This window comes from Papio anubis, chromosome X (genome assembly GCF_008728515.1).
Source record: "Papio anubis isolate 15944 chromosome X, Panubis1.0, whole genome shotgun sequence".
NCBI classification, from domain to species: Eukaryota; Metazoa; Chordata; class Mammalia; order Primates; family Cercopithecidae; genus Papio; species Papio anubis.
Genome location: NC_044996.1, coordinates 69062733 through 69081045, shown reverse-complemented (window position 1 = coordinate 69081045; position 18313 = coordinate 69062733). Strand labels below are relative to the sequence as shown.

At 36.4% G+C, this 18313-nt stretch overlaps 1 pseudogene; it reads right to left on the bottom strand.

Moving 5' to 3' along the window:
* Positions 1-6064: 6064 nt before the first annotated feature.
* LOC110742184 lies at positions 6065-9252 on the bottom strand (annotated as a pseudogene).
* Between the last annotated feature and the right edge of the window lie 9061 nt (positions 9253-18313).

Here is an 18313-nt window from a genome sequence, read left to right as displayed (position 1 = left end):
GAATTAAAAACATCAATGTAAGACCTAAAACTGTAAAAATCTTAAAAGAAAACCTAGGAAATATCATTCTAGACATCAGCCTTGGCAAATAATTTATGACTAAGTTCCCAAAAGCAATGGTGACAAAATCAAAAACTGAGAAATGGGACTTGATTAAACTAAAGACCTTCTGCACAACGAAATAAACAATAAACTATCAACATAGTAAGGAGATAACCTAATAATGGGAGAAAATATAATATTCACAAACCATGAGGAACTTAAACAACTCAGCAGCCTATATATATATATACACACACACATAGGTAAAGGGCATGAACAGGCTCTTCTCACTTTTTTTCTTTTTTTTTTTTTTTTCTTTTTGAGACAGAATTTCGCTCTGTTGCCTAGGCTGGAGTGCAATGGCACGATCTTGGCTCACTGCAACCTCCGTCTCCCAGGTTCAAGTGATTCTCCTGCTTCAGCCTCCCGAGTAGCTAGGATTACAGGCATGTGCCACCACGCCCAGCTAATTTTTGTATTTTTAGTAGAGACGGGGTTTCTCCATGTTGGTCAGGCTGGTCTCGAACTCCCGACCTCAGGTGATCCACCCGCCTCGGCCTCCCAAAGTTCTGGGATTACAGACGTGAGCCGCTGCGCCCGCTATAAACAGGTACTTCTCAAAAGAAGACATATACATTGTGGCCAACAGACATGACAAAATTCTCAACATCACTACTCATCAAAAAATGCAAATCAAAACCACAGTGTGATACCATTTCATGCCAGTTACAATGGCTATTATTAAGAAGACAATAAATAACAGATGCTGATGAGGCTGTGGGAAAAAGAGAACACTTATACACTGTTGATGGTAATATAAATTCGTTTAGTCATTGTGGAAAGCAGTTTGGAGATTTCTCAAAGAACTAAGAACAGACCTACCATTTGACTCAACAATTGCATTACTGGGTATATACCCAAAGGAAAACAAATCCTTCAAACAAAAAGACGCATGCACTTATATGTTAATTGCAGCACTATTCACAAAGCAAAGACAGGGAATCAACCATGGGTGGACTGAATAAAGTAAATGTGGTACATATACAGCACTGAATACTACACAGACATAAAAAGTAACAAAATCATGTATTTTGCAGCAACATGGATGCAGATAGAGGCCATTATACCAAGCAAATTAATGCAGAAACAAAAACCAAATACCACGTGTTCCCACTTACAAGTTGGAGCTAAACACTGAGTAACCAGGAATATAAAGATGGGAACAATAGACTCTGAAGACTACTAGAGCAGGAAGGAAGGGGAGAGGGCTGAAAAAACTACCTATTGGATACTGTGCTCACTACCTGAGTGACGATATCATTTGTATTTTAAGCCTCAGCAACATGCAAAATTCCCATTTAACAAATCTGCACGTGTACACCTAATTCTGAAATAAAAGTTGAAATTACTTTTTAAAAAGTCCAATCACAAAAAAGATAAAAATAGAGGAGTGCATTTAAGGCTGACAGAGGAGCATAAATAAAGGAACAGCATATGTTAGAGGTTGGGACATCAACACATGTGATTAGAAGTATATGGAGTAAGGGAGTAATTTGCGGACTGTATTAGATTGGCTGCCATAACAAAATACTATAGACTGGATGGTTTAAATATTTATTTTTCTCACAGTTGTGGAGACTGAAAAGTTTAATATCAAGGTGCCAGCTGATTCAGTATTTAGTTCCTCATAAGTGTTCTCCTCTTGGCACATAGACAGTTGCCTTCTTGCTATGACTTCACATGATAGAGAGAGAGAGAGAGAGGAGGGGGGGGGAGAGAGAGAGAGAGAGAGAGAGCAAGCACACAAACTCTCTGGTATCTTTTCATATAAGACCACTAATCCCATCATGAGGGCACCATTCTCATAACCTTATCTAACTCTAATTACCTCCCAAACACCTCTTTTCCAAATATCATCACATTAGGGATTTAGGGATTCAGGCTTCAATTAACAAATTTGCTGGCAAGGGGGCACACAAACATTCAGTCAATAACAAAGAAATGCCACCAGAGACATAAAGAGAGTCCAGACTGGTGAGAGCTTTGAATACTACGCAAAGCATCTGGGTAACTGCTGCTGCTTTTTGAGCAGCAGAGCAACAAGTTCAGACTAATGATTTGTGAAGATAATTTTGATTTCGGTGGGAAAGATGGGTTGTAAGGAGAGGAACCAGAGCTGTTGTGATAGTCTAGGAAAGAGGAAACGAAGATCTGAGCTAAAGGCAATGGCAGTAGGAATGAAACAAGAAACAGATATAAGAAATCTGAAGGGACTAGCTGACTAATTCAATGTGAGAGCTGAGAAAGAGGTAGAAGATGTCTTTGCGATTAATTGAATTTGCAGGAAACAAGATTAACAAAAGATCCATTTATCTTAATAGTTATCGAAAATCTTTCCAAAATATATGAATCCCTTTTTCAGCCTTAGTGGCAGAGTCTAATGAAAATAATCCAATCATTTTTGTGGTTGAAAACTCACAGGTTTTGGGGGGCATTTTTCAGAAAAAGTAGTTCACATCATAGAAGTCTATAAATGTAAATATGAGCAGAAAAACTTTGAACATACTTTTAGTATACTGAGTCCAAGACATCTTGGAGGTTTGTGTTTCATTTTCTCTACTTATTGCTATTAGCTTGTTTTGCTGCTATTCACCTTTCTCCAAAATTTGATATAGCAAAAATTCCAATTTAATCGATGATTTGAAGTCATGAATTTTCTGCTCCTTTTGCTATAAACTGAATTTAATTAACTTTAAGTTTATAACAGATCATAGGACATTAAAGCTATTTGAGTATAAATATATTTTGATAAAAACTTTCATTTCTCGTAAAAGGATGAATTTCATTAAAATATTTTCCGTATCTTATGAGTGATTTTATATCCATCCTAACTCTAAATATATTGACAACATAAATTTATCTGATTTGATATTTAAAGTGAAATGAAGTTTTCATTTAGCAGAATTTTAATAAGTAGAAAATTCAGTTAAAATGTTTCAATTATGAAATTAACCCTGCCGATAGGATTCTTCTTCTTTTTTTAAAACTAATCAACCAAATACCACGTATTCTCACTTGTAAGTGGGAGCTAAGCACGGAGCACACATGGACATAAATATGGTAACAATAGACACTGTGAACTACTAGGTGGCTGTGGGGATGGGCTGGGTTAAAAAACTACCTATTAGGTACTATGCTCAGTACCTGTGTGACAGGATCTGTACTCCAAATCTCAAAATCACGCAGTATTCCTACGTAACAAATCTACACATGTTCCCCCTTTATCATCTAAAATAAAAGTTGAAAGAAAAAATGATTAGCTGGGAAAAGAAAATACTGAACAATAACATCTGGGTACAATGCAATTTTTGAAAGGTTCTTGCAGTCAAACATATGTAACATAAAATTGACTATTTTAACCATATTTAAGTATACAATTCAGTGGCATTAATCATATCCACAATCTTGTGAAATAATCACCATCATCTATTTCCAAAACTTTCATCACTCCAAACAGAAGTACTCTACCATTAAGCAATGACTTCTCATTCATGTCTGCCTCTAGTTTCTGTTAACCTCTAATCTTTCTAGTCTATAAATTTGCATATTCTAGATATTTTATGTAAATGAAATTACACAATATTTGTTTTTTAGTGTCTGGCTTATTTCACTTAGTGTAAAACTTTCAAGGTTCATTCATGTCATATCATGTTACAAAACTTTATTACTTTTTATAGCTGAATATTACTCAATTGAATTTATATGCCATACTTGTTTATGCATTCATCTGTTGATGGAGACTTGGACTGCTTCTGACCTTTGGCTACTAGGAATAAGGCTACAATGAACATTGGCATACAATTACTTGTTTGAGTCTCTGCTTTCACTTCCTTTGGATATATGCTTAGGAGTGGAATTGCTGGTTCATATGACAATTCTATGTTTAAATTTTGGAGGAACTATCAAACTGTTTCCATAGCAGCTGCAGCATTTTACATTTCCGTCAACAATGTACAAGGGTTCCAATTTTAGTGCATCCTCAACAATACTTGTTGTTTTCTCTTTTTTTTTTATTACAACCACCCTAATTGGTGTAAAGTGGTTTTGATTTGCATTTATCTAATGACTAATGATGTTGAACATCTTATTTATGCTTATTGCCTACCTTTATATCTTTGGAGAAATATCTATTCAAGTCTTTTGCCCATTTTTTAATTGGGTTGTTTGATTTTTGCTGTTGTTGAATTGTAGGAATTCTTTATTCTCTGTAATAATCTCTTAGGTATGTAATTTGCAAATATTTTCTTCCACTATGTAAGTTGTCTTTTTACTTTTTTTCTACATTTTTTCTTTTTCTTTTTTTTTGAGATGGAATCTCACTGTGTCACCCAGGCTGGAGTGCAATGGCACAATCTCAGCTCACTGCAACTTTCGTCTACCAGGTTCAAGCAATTATCCTGCCTCAGCCTCCCAAGTAGCTGGGACTACAGGGACATGCCACCACGCCAGCTAATTTTTTGTATTTTTAGTAGAGACAAGGTTTCACCTTGTTAGCCAAGATGGTTTCAATCTCCTGACCTCGTGATCCACCCGTCTTGGCCTCCAAAAGTGTTGGGATTATAGGCGTGAGCCACTGCTCCTGGCCGTCTTTTTAATTTCTTAATAATGTCCTTTGATACATGAAAGTTTTCAATTTTGACGAAGTCTATTATATATACAGTTTTTTCTTTTGTTGTTCATGTTTTTAGTGCCATATCTAAGAACCCATTACCATATTCAAGGCCATGACAGTTTATCCCCATGCTTTCTTGTAAGAGATTTTAGGTTTTGGCTCTTATATTTGGGTAATTTATCCATTGTGAGATTATTTTTGTGTACAGTTTAACGTAGGGATACAACTTCACTCTTTTGCATTTGGAAATTTAGTTATTCCACCACAATTCATTGAAGAAACTATTCTTTCTCAATTGAATAAACTTGACACCCTTGTCAAAAATCAATTTGTTACACCAGGGCACAAAATGACAAATATCACTTTTTTTTTTTTTCACTCATGTGTGAAGACTAAAAAAAAAAAAAAAAAAAAAAAAAAAAAAAAAAAAAAAAAAAAAACATTGGTCCCATGGAGATGGTGAATAAAATAGTGCTTACCAGAAGCTGGGAAATGTAGTGGAGAGTAGGGGATAAAGATGGGTTGGCTAGTAGGTACAAAAATACAGTTAGGTAGAAGGAATATGTTCTAGTCTTCTAGAGCACTATAGGGTGACTATAGTTAACAAGAAAATGTTGTACATTTCACAACAGCTAAAAGAGAAGACTTAGAATGTTTCCAACACAATCAAATTATAAATGTTTGAGGTGATGGATATCTCAATTACCCAGATTTTATCATTATGTATTGTTTGATTGTATCAAAGTATCACATATACCCCATAAATATATACAACTATTATGTAGCTATAAAATAAAAAATTAATTGGCCATAAATATACAGATTGATTTCTGAACTCTCAACTATATTCCATTTGTTTATATGACTATTCATATTGTTTTTATTCCTATAGCTGTGTACTCAATTTTGAAATTAGGAAGTGTGAGTCCTCCAACTTTGTTGTCCTTCGTCATGATTGTTTTGGCTATTCAGGGCTTTTTGAAATTTCATATACATTTGAGAATCAGCTTTTTTGACTTCTGAAAAGAAAGGCTGTTGAAATCTGTAGATTGCTTTAAATAGTATTGGTATTTTAGCAATGTTAAATTTCTCAATCCATGAACATTAATGTCTTTCTATTTATTTAGGTATTCTTTCAGAAATATTTTATAGTTTTCCATTGACAAGATTTTCACCTTTTTGGTTAAACTTATTCCTAGATATTTTATTATTTGTATGTTATTTCAATGAAATTGTGTTTTTAGTTTTTTTTTCTTTTTATTGTTCATTGCCGATCTGCAACTTTGCTGAATTAATTTATTAAGCCCAGTAGATTTTTTTTTTGAGGATTCTTTGGTATTTCCTATTTATAGGATCATGTCATCTGTGAATATAGTTTTCCTTCTCTTATAATTTGGATTTTTAAAATTTCTTTCTCTTATATATTTCCCTGGTTATGACTTTTAATATGATGTTGGATAGCAGTGATAATTTGAACATTCTAGTCTTGTACCTGATCTTAGGGGAAAATATTTCAGTCTTTCAGTATTAAGTGTGTTATGTCCTGTGAGTTTTTCCTATATACCCTTTATCATGTTGTGGACATTTCCTTCTACCCCTAGTTTTCTGAGTTTCCTTATCATGAAAGTGTGTTGGATTTTGTAAAATGCCTTTTCTTCCTCAATTGAGAGGCTCACGTGGAGTTTTTAAATGCTCTTTACGTGTTGCATTCTGTTGATTGATTTTTTTTTTTAGGTTGAACCATTTTTGTATTCTTGGGACAAATCTCATTTGGTTATGGTATACAACCCTTTTTTTTTAACCTACATTTGCTGGTTGCTTTATTTAATTTTTCACTTTAAACACAAGACGAAACCCAAAACCTCTGAACTTGTACTTTTCAAATTGAAAGAGAATAGCTACAATTCTAAAATAGCATCAATACAGTAAGTATCTCATTCTTAATAGTATTAATGGACTATACTGAAATATGTATAAATATGTATAAATATATTGTACTCAATTTGCCACTGAAATCAATTACAAATATTTATTTTGAAAGGTGCTACTATAAAGTTTATAGACTCAAATGTTTACAATGGTTATTCAGATTTATGGAATACTTAGACAACAGGTTCATCTTCAACATGTGGGCTATTTTATAATATTTATGAGCAGTAATTTTAAAGACATAGAAGGCCATTTTTAAATATAAATTAGAAACATTAAAATCATCTGTCTTTAGTGCCTTCAGTTGTCACATGGCCATAAACCAAAGACTCCCAAAATTTCAAATGACCACTGAGGCTACTTGTGCAAAAATTCCCATGTGTCAGTACTTTCAATGTTGTGTGCATCAAATTATAGTACAGAAGTGACTATAAACAAGATGCAGCCCCTCTATTTCCATGAATAGCATATTGTATTATAGTAAATTGAGTTTATATTCCACCAAGTGTCATTCTCCCATTACTTCACTTTGTGACAGATAAGAATAGCTTCAAATCTGGTAGTCTCTTCATTACCCCTCAAAATATCCAATGAAAGGTTTGAGCGCAAAAGAAATGGAAGACATCAAATCTGCTGCACTGCCTTAAATTTCGATTTATAATTTTAGTGGAGCAAATAACCACTGAATGTTTGTCAGTGGGGAAATATTCATTTTATCTTGGTTAAGCTGGAAATTCTCTTCCGAAAATTCAAGAGGGTGACTAGGTAAAAGTTCATTTTTCATACACACACACAAAATTGTCAGAAGATTATGACTTGCAAGAGATCCTCTTGCTGCAAGTTCAGTAGCTGGAATACTGCCCTTTAGGTGAGATCCAAGTCCTCTGGTATCCATCTCTGCCACTCTCTACAATCCTTTTAATATGCTGTTGGATTTGTTTTCCTCATTTTTTTAAGAGATTTTTGTATGTATGTTCCGAAAGAATATAGCTCTGTGAATTTCTTCTCTTGCAATGTCTTTTCTGACTGGTATCAGAGTAATGTAGACCTTACAAAATAATTTAGAAAGTGTTTTCTTCTCTTAAATTTTTTGAAAAGTCTCAGAAAAATTGATGTTAATTTTTCATTAAATGTTTAATGAAACTCACCAATGAAGTAATCTGGGCCTGGACTTTTCTTCATTGGGACATTTTTTATTACTGATTCAATCTCATTCTGTGTTATAATTTTGTTCAGATTTTTTATTTCTTTTTTAATCAATTTTGGTAATGACTATGTTCCTGGGAATTTGCTTATTTGGTCTATATTATCTGATTTGCTGGTGTACAACTGTTCATAATATTTTCTTATAATTATTTTTATTTCTGTAAGTTTTTTTTAAATATGTATTTTACAAAAGCTTATGTTAAAATATGTTTATTAGTATTGATGTACAATATTTTTTCTCCCTTTGTAACTTTTCTTGATTTCTCAGTTCGTAATTCCTTCTGAAACTGACTTTTACTTCTGTGTGTGTGTGTGTGTGTGTGTGTGTGTGTTGCATTGCCATTTCTACTGTGGCGAAACTCAAGACAATATTCTTACTTAATTGAGAGTGCAAGAATACATGGATTAGACCAGAAAAGCAGGACTTATTCCACTGACTTAAAATTTTTCTGACGTTACCAGAGACGAGGTATTTCTCAGAAATATATTCTGCACCTAAACAGGAACTTCTATAAGCATCAATTTTATATTATTTTACCTATCTTTTGGGGATTGTTGGCACTGGACACGAGATGCTCTTAGGTTGCATACACAGACACAGAATTAACCATTGAATCTCTTAAACAGAAAAGTGTGCCCTTTTCAATTTTATTTAAGCTTTCCATCAAGTTCGAGAGTTTGGAGTAAACACATCTTTAACATGCCTCTGATGGCTAATTTTTCTTTTCTTTTTTTTTCTTTCTTTCTTTTCTTTGTTTTGTAAGCTGCAGACAAACCTTCATTTATTTATTTATTCATTCTTTTGTTTGTTCCACAGAGTTTTGCTGAGCACCGACTCCAAGCAAGGCATGTGCTAGGTGCCTGGGATAAAATACTGACTCACAAAGAGGAGGACCCTGTCTTATGATGTCCTTATTATCAAAATTCAGGCAAGACTTAGAATAAATATTTAAGTTAGACTTGATTTCAAAAAGCTAAAACTGGTTATGTAGTCCATTTCAACAGCTTTTTAAAAAAAATGAGACATGCGGCTAATCAGTAATGGAACCTGTATTCAAGCCATATTCCACAATCAATATTTATTTATTTATTTATTTATTTATTTATTTATTTATTTGGTTTTTTGTTTGTTTTTAATTTTACTTTAAGTTCTGGGATACAAGTACAGAATGTGTAGGTTTGCTACATAGGTATACATGTGCCAGGGTGGTTTACCGAACCTATCAACTTGTCCTCTAGGTTTCAAGCCCCACATGCATTAACTATTTGTCCTAATGCTCTCCCTCCCATCACTCTCCACTCCCTGACTGGCTCAGGTGTGTGTTGTTCTGCTCCCTGTGTCCATGTGTTCTCATTGTTTACCTCCCACTTATGAGTGAGAACACGTAGTGTTTGGTTTTCTGTTCCTGTGTTACTTTTCTGAGGATAATGGCTTCCAGCTTCATCCACGTCCCTGCAAAGAACATGATCTCATTACTTTTTATGGCTGAATAGTATTCCATGGTGTATATGTACCACATTTTATTTATTCAGTCCTATCATTGGTGGGCTTGGTTCCATGTCTTTGCTATTGTAAATAGCGGCCTGCAATAAACATACATGTGCATGTGTCTTTTTTTTTTTTTTTGAGATGGAGTCTTGCTCTGCCACCCAGGCTGGAGTGCAGTGGCCGGATCTCAGCTCACTGTGAGCTCCGCCTCCCGCGTTTACGCCATTCTCCTGCCTCAGCCTCCCAAGTAGCCAGGACTACAGGCGCCCGCCACCACGCCCGGCTAGTTTTTTGTATTTTTTTTAGTAGAGACGGGTTTTCACCATGTTAGCCAGGATGGTCTCGATCTCCTGACCTCGTGATCCACCCATCTCGGCCTCCCAAAGTGCTGGGATTACAGGCTTGAGCCACCGCGCCCGGCCAATGCATGTGTCTTGATAGTAGAATGATTTATACTCCTTTAGGTATGTACCCTTTAACGGAATTGTTGGGTCAAAAAGTATTTCTGGTTCTAGATCCTTGAGGAATCACCACACTGTCTTCCACAATGGTTGTTAATTTACATACCCACAAACTGTGTAAAAGCATTCCTATTTATCCACAGCCTCACCAGCATCTATTTTTTATTGACATTTTAATAATCAACATTCTGACTGGCATGAGATGGTATCACATTGTGATTTTGATTTGCATTTCTCTAATGATCAGTGATGTTGAGCTTTGTTTCTTAGGTTTGTTTTGGCCACATAAATGTCTTCTTTTGAGAAGTGTCTGTTTATGTCCTTTCCCCACTGTTTGATTGGGCTGTTTTTTTTTTTCTTGTAAATTTGTTTAAGTTTCCTATAGATTCTGGATATTAAACCTTGTCAGATGGGAAGATTGCAAAAATTTTCTCCCATTCTATAGTTGTCTGTTCACTCTGATGAGTTTCTTTTGTTGTGTAGAAGCCTTTAGTTTAATTAGATTTCATTTGTCAAATTTGGTTTTTGTTGCAATTGTTTTTGGCATTTTTGTCAGGAAATCTTTGTACATGCCTGTGTCCTGAATGGTATTTCTTAGGTTTTCTTCTAGGGTTTTTATGGATTTGGGTTTTACATTTAACCCTTTAATCCATCTTGAGTTATTTTTTTGTATAAGTTGTAAGGAAGGGGTCAGTTTCAGTATTCTGCATATGGCTAGTCAGTTTTCCTGGTACCATTTATTAAGTAGGAAATCTTTTCCCCATTGCTTGTTTTTGTCAGGTTTATCGAAGATCAGATGGTCATAGATGTGTGCTGTTCCTTCTTAGGTCTCCATTCTGTTTCATTGGTCTATCTGTCTGTTTTGGTACCAGTACCATGCTGTTTTGGTTACTGTAGGCTTGTAGTATAGTTTGAAGTCAGGAAGCATGCCTTCAGCTTTGTTATCTTTGCTTAGGATTGTCTTGGGTGTATGGGCTCTTTTTTGATTCCATATAAAATTTAAAGTAGCTTTCTCTAATTCTGTGAAGAATATCAGTTATAGTTTGATGGGAATGGCATTAAATCTCTAAATTACTTTAGGCAGTATGGCCATTTTTATGATATTGATTCTTCCTATCCATGAACATGGAATATTTTTCCATTTGTTTGTATCCTCTTTTATTTCCTTGAGCAGGGGTTTGTAGTTCTCCTTAAAGAGGTCTTTCACATCCCTTGTTAGCTGTATTTCTAGGTATTTTATTGTCTTTGCAGCTATTGTGAATGGGAGTTCATTCATGATTTGGCTCTCTGGTTGTCTATTTTTGGTGTATAGGAATGCTTGTGATTTTTGCACATTGATTTTGTATCTTGAGACTTTGCTGAAGTTGCTTATAAGCTTAAGGAGTTTGGGGGCAGAGAAGATTTGGTTTTCTAAATATAGAATGATGTCATCTACAAACAGAGACAATTTGACTTCCTGTCTTCCTATTTGAATACCCTTTATTTCTTTCTCTTGCTTGATTGCTCTGGCCAGAACTTCCAATACTATGTTGAATAGGAGTGGTGAGAGAGGATTTCTTTGTCTTTTGTTGGTTTTCAAAGGGAATGCTTCCAACTTTTGCCCTTTCAGTATGATATTGGCTGTGGATTTGCCATAAATAGCTCTTATGTTGAGATATGTTCCATCAATATTTAGTTTATTTAGAGTTTTTAACATAAAGGGGTGTTGAATTATATTGAAGGCCTTTTCTGCATCTATTGAGATAATCCTGCAGTTTTTGTCATTGGTTCTGTTCATATGGCAGATTATGTTTATTGATTTGTTTCTGTTAAGCCAGCCTTGCATCCCAGGGATGAAACTGACTTGATCATGGTGGACAAATTTTTGATGTGCTGGTGGATTCGATTTACCAGTATTTTATTGAGGATTTTCTCATTGATGTTCATCAGGGATGTTGGCATGAAGTTTTGTTGTTGTTGTTGTATCCCTGCCAAGTTTTGGTATCAGGATGATGCTTGCTTCATAAAATGAGATAGGGAAGAGTCCCTCCTTTTTGGTTGTTTGGAATAGTTTCAGAAGAAATTGAACTAGATCCTTTCTGTACCTCTGGTAGAATTCGGCTGTGAATCTGTCTGGTCCTGGGCTTTTTTTGGTTGGTAGGCTACTGCCTCAATTTCAGAACTTGCTATTGGTCTATTCAGGGATTCAGCTTCTTCCTGGTTTAGTTTTGGGAGAGTGTATGTGTCCAGCAATTTATCCATTTCTTCTAGATTTTCTAATTTATTTGTGGACAGGTGTTTATGGTATTCTCTGATGGTAGTTTGTATTTCTGTGGGGTCAGTGGGGATATCCCCTTTATCATTTTTTATTGTGTCTATTTGATTCTTCCCTTTTTTCTTCTTTATTAGTCTGGCTAGTGGTCTATCTACTTTGTTAATTTTTTCAAAAACCCAGCTCCTAGATTCATTGATTTTTGAAGGGTTTTTCATGTTTCTATCTCCTTCAGTTCTGCTCTGATCTTAGTTATTTCTTGTCTTCTGCCAGCTTTTGGATTTGTTTGCCCTGCTTCTCTGGTTCTTTTAATTGTGATGTTAAGGTCTCGGGTTGAGATTTTTCTAGCTTTCTGATGTGGTCACTTAGTACTATAAATTTCCCTCTTAACACTGCTTTAGCTGTGTCCCAGGAATTCTGGTATGTCGTTTCTTTGTTCTCTTTGGTTTCAAAGAACTTCTTGATTTATGCCTTGATTTTATTATTTGCGCAGGAGTCATTCAGGAGCAGGTTGTTCAATTTCCATGTAGTTGTGTAGTTTTGAGTAACTTTCTTAATCCTGAGTTCTAATTTGATTGCACTGTGGTCTGAGATTCTGTTTGTTATGATTTTACTTGTTTTGCATTTGCTGAGGAGTGTTTTACTTCCAATTATGTGGTCAATTTTAGTATAAGTGCCATGAGGCACTGAGAAGAATATATATTCTGTTGTTTTGTTTTAGGAGAGTGTTGTAGATGTCTATTAGGACCACTTGATCCAGAGCCGAGTTCACGTCCTGACAATTCTTGTTAATTTTCTGTCTCATTGATCTGTCTAATATTGACAGGAGGGTGTTAAATATCCCACTGTTATGTGTAGGAGTCTAAGTCCTTGTGTATTTCTCTAAGAATTTATTTTATAAATCTGAGTACTCCTGTATTGGGTGCATATATATTTAGGATAGTTAGATCTTCTTGTTAAATTGATCCCTTTACCATTATGTAATGCCCTTCTTTGTCTTTTTTGATCTTTGCTGGTTTAAAGTCTGTTTTGTCAGAGACTAGCGTTGCAACCCCCACTTTTTTGTTTTCCATTTGCTTGGTAAATTTTCCTCTATTCCTTTATTTTCAGCCTATGTGTGTCTTTGCACATAAGATGGGTCTCCTGAATACAGCACAACAGTGGGTCCTGACTGTTTATCCAACTTGCCAGTCTGTGTCTTTTAACTGGGGCATTTAGCCCATTTACATTGAAGGTTAATATCCTTGTGTGTGAATTTGATTCTGTCATCATGATGCTGTCTGGTTATTTTGTACACTAGTTAATGCAGGTTCTTCACAGTGTCATTGGTCCTTGTATTTCAGTGTGTTTTTGCAGGGGCTGGTATCGTTTTTTCCTTTCCATATTTAGTTCTTCCTTCAGGAGCTCTTGCAAGGCAGGCCTGGTGGTGGTGAAATCCTTCAGCATTTACATGTCTGAAAGAATTTTACTTCTCCTTCACTTATGAAGCTTAGTTTGGCTGGCTATGAAATTCTGGGTTAAAAATTATTTTATTTCAGAATGTTGAATATTGGCCCCCACTTTCTTCTGGTTTGTAGGGTTTCTGCTGGGAGATCCACTGTTAGTCTGATGGGCTTCCTTTTGTAAGTGACCTGGCCTTTCTCTCTGGCTGCCCTTAACAGTTTCTTCTGCATTTCAACCTCGGAGATTCTTATGATTATGTGTCTTGAGGCTGATCTTCCTGTGGAGTATCTTAATGATGTTCTCTCTATTTCCTGAATTTGGATGTTGTGTCTTGCTAGGTTGGGGAAGTTCTCCTGGATAATATCTTGAATTGTGTTTTCCAACGTGGTTCCATTCTCCCCATCTCTTTCAGATACTCCAATCAATCATAAGTTCAGTCTTTTTACACAGTCCCACATTTCTCAGAAGTTTTGTTTGTTCCTTTGTATTCTTTTTGCTCTAATCTTGTCTGGATGCCTTATTTCAGCAAGATGGTCTTCAAGGTCTTCAAACTCTGATATCTTTTCTTCCACTTGATTGATTTGGCTATTGATACTTGTGTATACTTCATGGAGTTCTCGTTCTGTGTTTTTCAGCTCCATCAGGTCATTTACATCCTTTTCCATCCTTTTCTAAACTGGATATTCTGGTTAGCAGTTCCAGTAACCTTTTATCAAGGCTCCTTGCTTATTTGCATTAGGTTAGAACATGCTCTTTTAGCTCAGCAGAATTTGTTATTACCCACATTCTCAAACCTACTTCTGTCAATTCATCCATCTTATCCTTTGTCTAATGCTGGAAAGGGATTATTATCGTTTGGAGGTGAAGTGTTTTCAGCGTTTTTTTGTTGATTCTTCCTCAACTTCATGAGTTTGTCAAGTTTCAATATTTGAGGCTGCTGACCCTTGGATGTGGTTTGTGTGTGGACTTTTTCTGTTGTTGATTCTGTTGTTGTTGCTGTCTGTTTGTTTTTCTTTCTATAGGTCCCTCTTCTGTAGGGCAGTTGCAGTTTCCTGGGGGTTCACTTCAGGCCCTATTCATCTGGATCACTCCCGCTCCTGGAGATGTCATTCATGGAGACTGCAGAACAGCAAAGATGGGTGCCTAGTCCTTTCTCTGGGATCTCTGATCTCAAGAGGCATCAAGCTGATGCCAGTAGGAACTCTTTTGTATAGGGTGTCTGACAACCCTTGTTGGAAGGTTTCACCTAGTTGGGTGGCACAGGGAGCAAGACCTGTTTTATGAAGCACTATGTCTCTTGATGGAGGTGGTGTGCTTTGCTGGGGGAAAAACCCACTCATCTGGGCTGCCTGGATTCCTCAGAAATAGCAAGAGAAAAGACTGTCTGCTGGTCCATGGAGACTGTGGCCACCCTTCCCTCTATGGATTCAGGCCCAGGAAGATCAGCGTTCTGTACCTAAGGTCTTGGCTGGAGTTGGAGATTTTGCAGGGAGGTCCCAAGTGCTGGGAGGGGTGGGTCAAGGTTAGACCTGAAGATGCACTCTGGCCGCATTCTGCCACAGCCGGCGTGTTGGGCTGTGGGGGATATCTCTTGTGACCTAGCCGTTCTGTTTCCCTGGCTCCAGCAGAGGAAAAGCATGGCCCAGAGTTATAGAGATGGCTGTTGCCCTTCCCTCACCCTGAAAGTGTAGCGTGTTAGGCAGCTATCAGTCCCAGTGCTGGCTGCTGCCCCTCCCCCAAGAAGCTCAAAGACTTAGACAGCAGGCAGCTGCAGCTGTGGTGCTTGTCGTCCCTCCCCCGAGGAATTAGGCACCCTTAAGTAGATTTTAGGTGAGAGGCTGTGTAGAGTCTGTGTGACTTTGTGGTTGGAACTCTAGGCCCCGGAAGCATGGGTTCACGAGTGGGATCTTCCTATCCGTGAGTTGCACAGTTCCCTGGAAAAATCACGACTTCCCAGGCTGAGTAGCATGCTCACTGACCACCTCCCTTGGCTAGGGGATGGGGGCTCCCCTGCTTCGTGTGGATCTCAGGTGGGCCACCTCACCACACTGCTCTTCCTTGCTCTCCATGGGTCACAACAGCCACCTAGTCAGTTTTGATGACAGAACCTGGATACTTCGGTTGCCAGTGCAGGATTCGCATGCTGTCATGGTTCTTTTCAATGGGAGTTTCTGATCACTTTTGCTTCTAGTTGGCCATGTTGGCCCTGCCCCAAGGCTGTTATTAATGTCCCCACTTTCATTTCTGATTTTAGTTTGGGTGTCTTATCTCTTTTCTTCTTTGTCTGGCTCTCTAAAGATTTGCTAGTTTTGTCAATCTATCCAAAGGACTAACTTTTTTTTTTTCGGTTTTGGTGTCTTATCTCTTTTCTTCTTTGTCTAGCTCTCCAAAGATTTGCTAGTTTTATCAATCTATCCAAAGGACTAACTTTTTTTTTTCTCTATTGTTTCTCTATTATCATTCTTTTTTTAAAAAAACCTGTTCTAATCTTCATTATTTCATTTCTTTTGCTAGTATTCTGTTTAGTTTTCTCTTCTTTTTCTATTTCTTTTAAGGGTAAAGGTAGGTTACTGATTTAAAATTTTTATTGTTTTATGATATGGGTATTTAATCCTATAAATTTTCCTCTTAGCAATGCCTTTGATGCATACCATAAGTTTTGGAATGTTGTATTTTCATTTTCAATCCTCTCAAACTGTTTTCTAATTCTCTAGTAATTTCTTATTTGATTCACTGGTTGTGTAAGTGTGTGTGGTTTAATTTTTACATATTTTGAATTTTACAGTTTTTGTTATTTTCTTCTAGTTTCATTCCATTGTGGTCACAGATGATACTTGTATGTTATTGTATTAGTCAGGGTTCTCCCTGACTTAGTTTTAGTCAGAGAGATTGAACTAATGGGAGATATATATATATATATATATATATATATATATATATATATGGGAATTTATTAGGGATAATTGGCTTACATGATCATAAGGTGAAGTCATGCAACAGACCATCTGCAAGCTGGGGAAGAAAGATGCCAGTAGTGGCTCAGTCCAAGTCTAAGAGCCTCAAAGGTAGGGAAACCAACAGTACAACCTTCAGCCTGCGGTCAAGACCTGAGATCCCCTGGAAAACCACTGATGTAAGTCCAAGAGTACAAATGCCAAAGAATCTGGAGTCTAACGTCCAAGGACAGGAGAAACAGAAGGAAGCATCTAGCACACTAGAAAGATGAAAGCCAGAAAACTCAGCAAGCCAGCTTATCCCACTTTCTTCCACTGCTTTATTCTGCTGGCAGCTGTTTGGATGGTGTCCACCAACACTGAGGGTGGGTCTTCATCTCTCAGTCCACTGACTCAAATGTCAGTCTCTTCTGGCAACACCCTCACAGACACACCCAGAAACAACACTTTACTAGCTATCTAGACATCCTTCAATCCAATCAAGTTGACATTTAATATTAACTATCACAGGTATCAATCTTTTAAAATTAACTGAAACTTGTTTTGTGTTCTAACATATGGACTATTCTGAAAAAATTCCTATGTGCACTTGAGAACATATATCCTCCTGTTGTTCAGCAGAGGGTTCTATATATGCTAGGACTACTTGTTTTATAATGTTGTATAAGTCTTAATTTTTATTGATCTTCTATCTAGAGATTTCACTCATTATTTAATTTGGTGTTTCAAAGTCTCTAGTTATTACTGTAGAATTGTCTATTTTTTCCTTCAGTGTTTTTCAGTGTTTAGATATTTTGGGGCTCTGTTGTTTAATGCAGATACGTTCATAATTGTTACATCTTCTTGATGAGTTGGGCAATTTTTCTTTTTACAAATAATGCTCTTCCGGCCGGGCGCGGTGGCTCACGCCTGTAATCCCAGCACTTTGGGAGGCCGAGACGGGCGAATCACGAGGTCAGGAGATCGAGACCATCCTGGCTAACCCGGTGAAACCCCGTCTCTACTAAAAAATACAAAAAACTAGCCAGACGAGGTGGCGGGCGCCTGTAGTCCCAGCTACTTGGGAGGCTGAGGCAGGAGAATGGCGTAAACCCGGGAGGCGGAGCTTGCAGTGAGCTGAGATCCGGCCACTGCACTCTAGCCTGGGCGACAGAGCGAGACTCCGTCTCAAAAATAATAATAATAATAATAATAATAATAATAATAATAATAATAGTGCTCTTCCATGTCTCTTGTAACAGTTTTTCACTTAAAAATCTATTTTGTTTGCTGTTAATATGGTCACTTCAGTTCTCTTTTGATTACTTTTTATGTGTTTTATTCTTTCACTTTTTAATTGTATTCTTTCACTCTCAATATATTTTTTTCTTTTAATCTAAAGTGAGTCTCCTGTAGATAGTATATAGTTAGATCATTTTTTACAATCCATTCTTTCAATATCTGTCTTTTGATTGCAGACTTTAACCTATCAACATTAAATGTAAATCACTTTAAAAGTGATTACTGATAAAGTACTTACTCCTGCCATTTTACTATTTGTTTTCTGTTTGTCTTATATCCTTTTTGTCCTTCATTTTCTTTAGTATGGCCTTCTTTTGTATTTACTTGATTTTTTTCATAGTGAAGAATTTTGATTCTCTTCTCATTTTCCTTGCGTGTACTTTCTGACATTTTCTTTGTGCTTAACCTGGGGATTACATTTAACATCCTAAATTTATAACAATCTGTTTTGAAATATTACTAACTTAAGTTCAATAGCATGCAAAAACTCTACTCTCATACAGCTCCATCCCCACCTTTTTTATGTTGGTGTTCTCACAAAATACATTTTATATATGGTACAATGCAATTAAATAGAATAGAAGA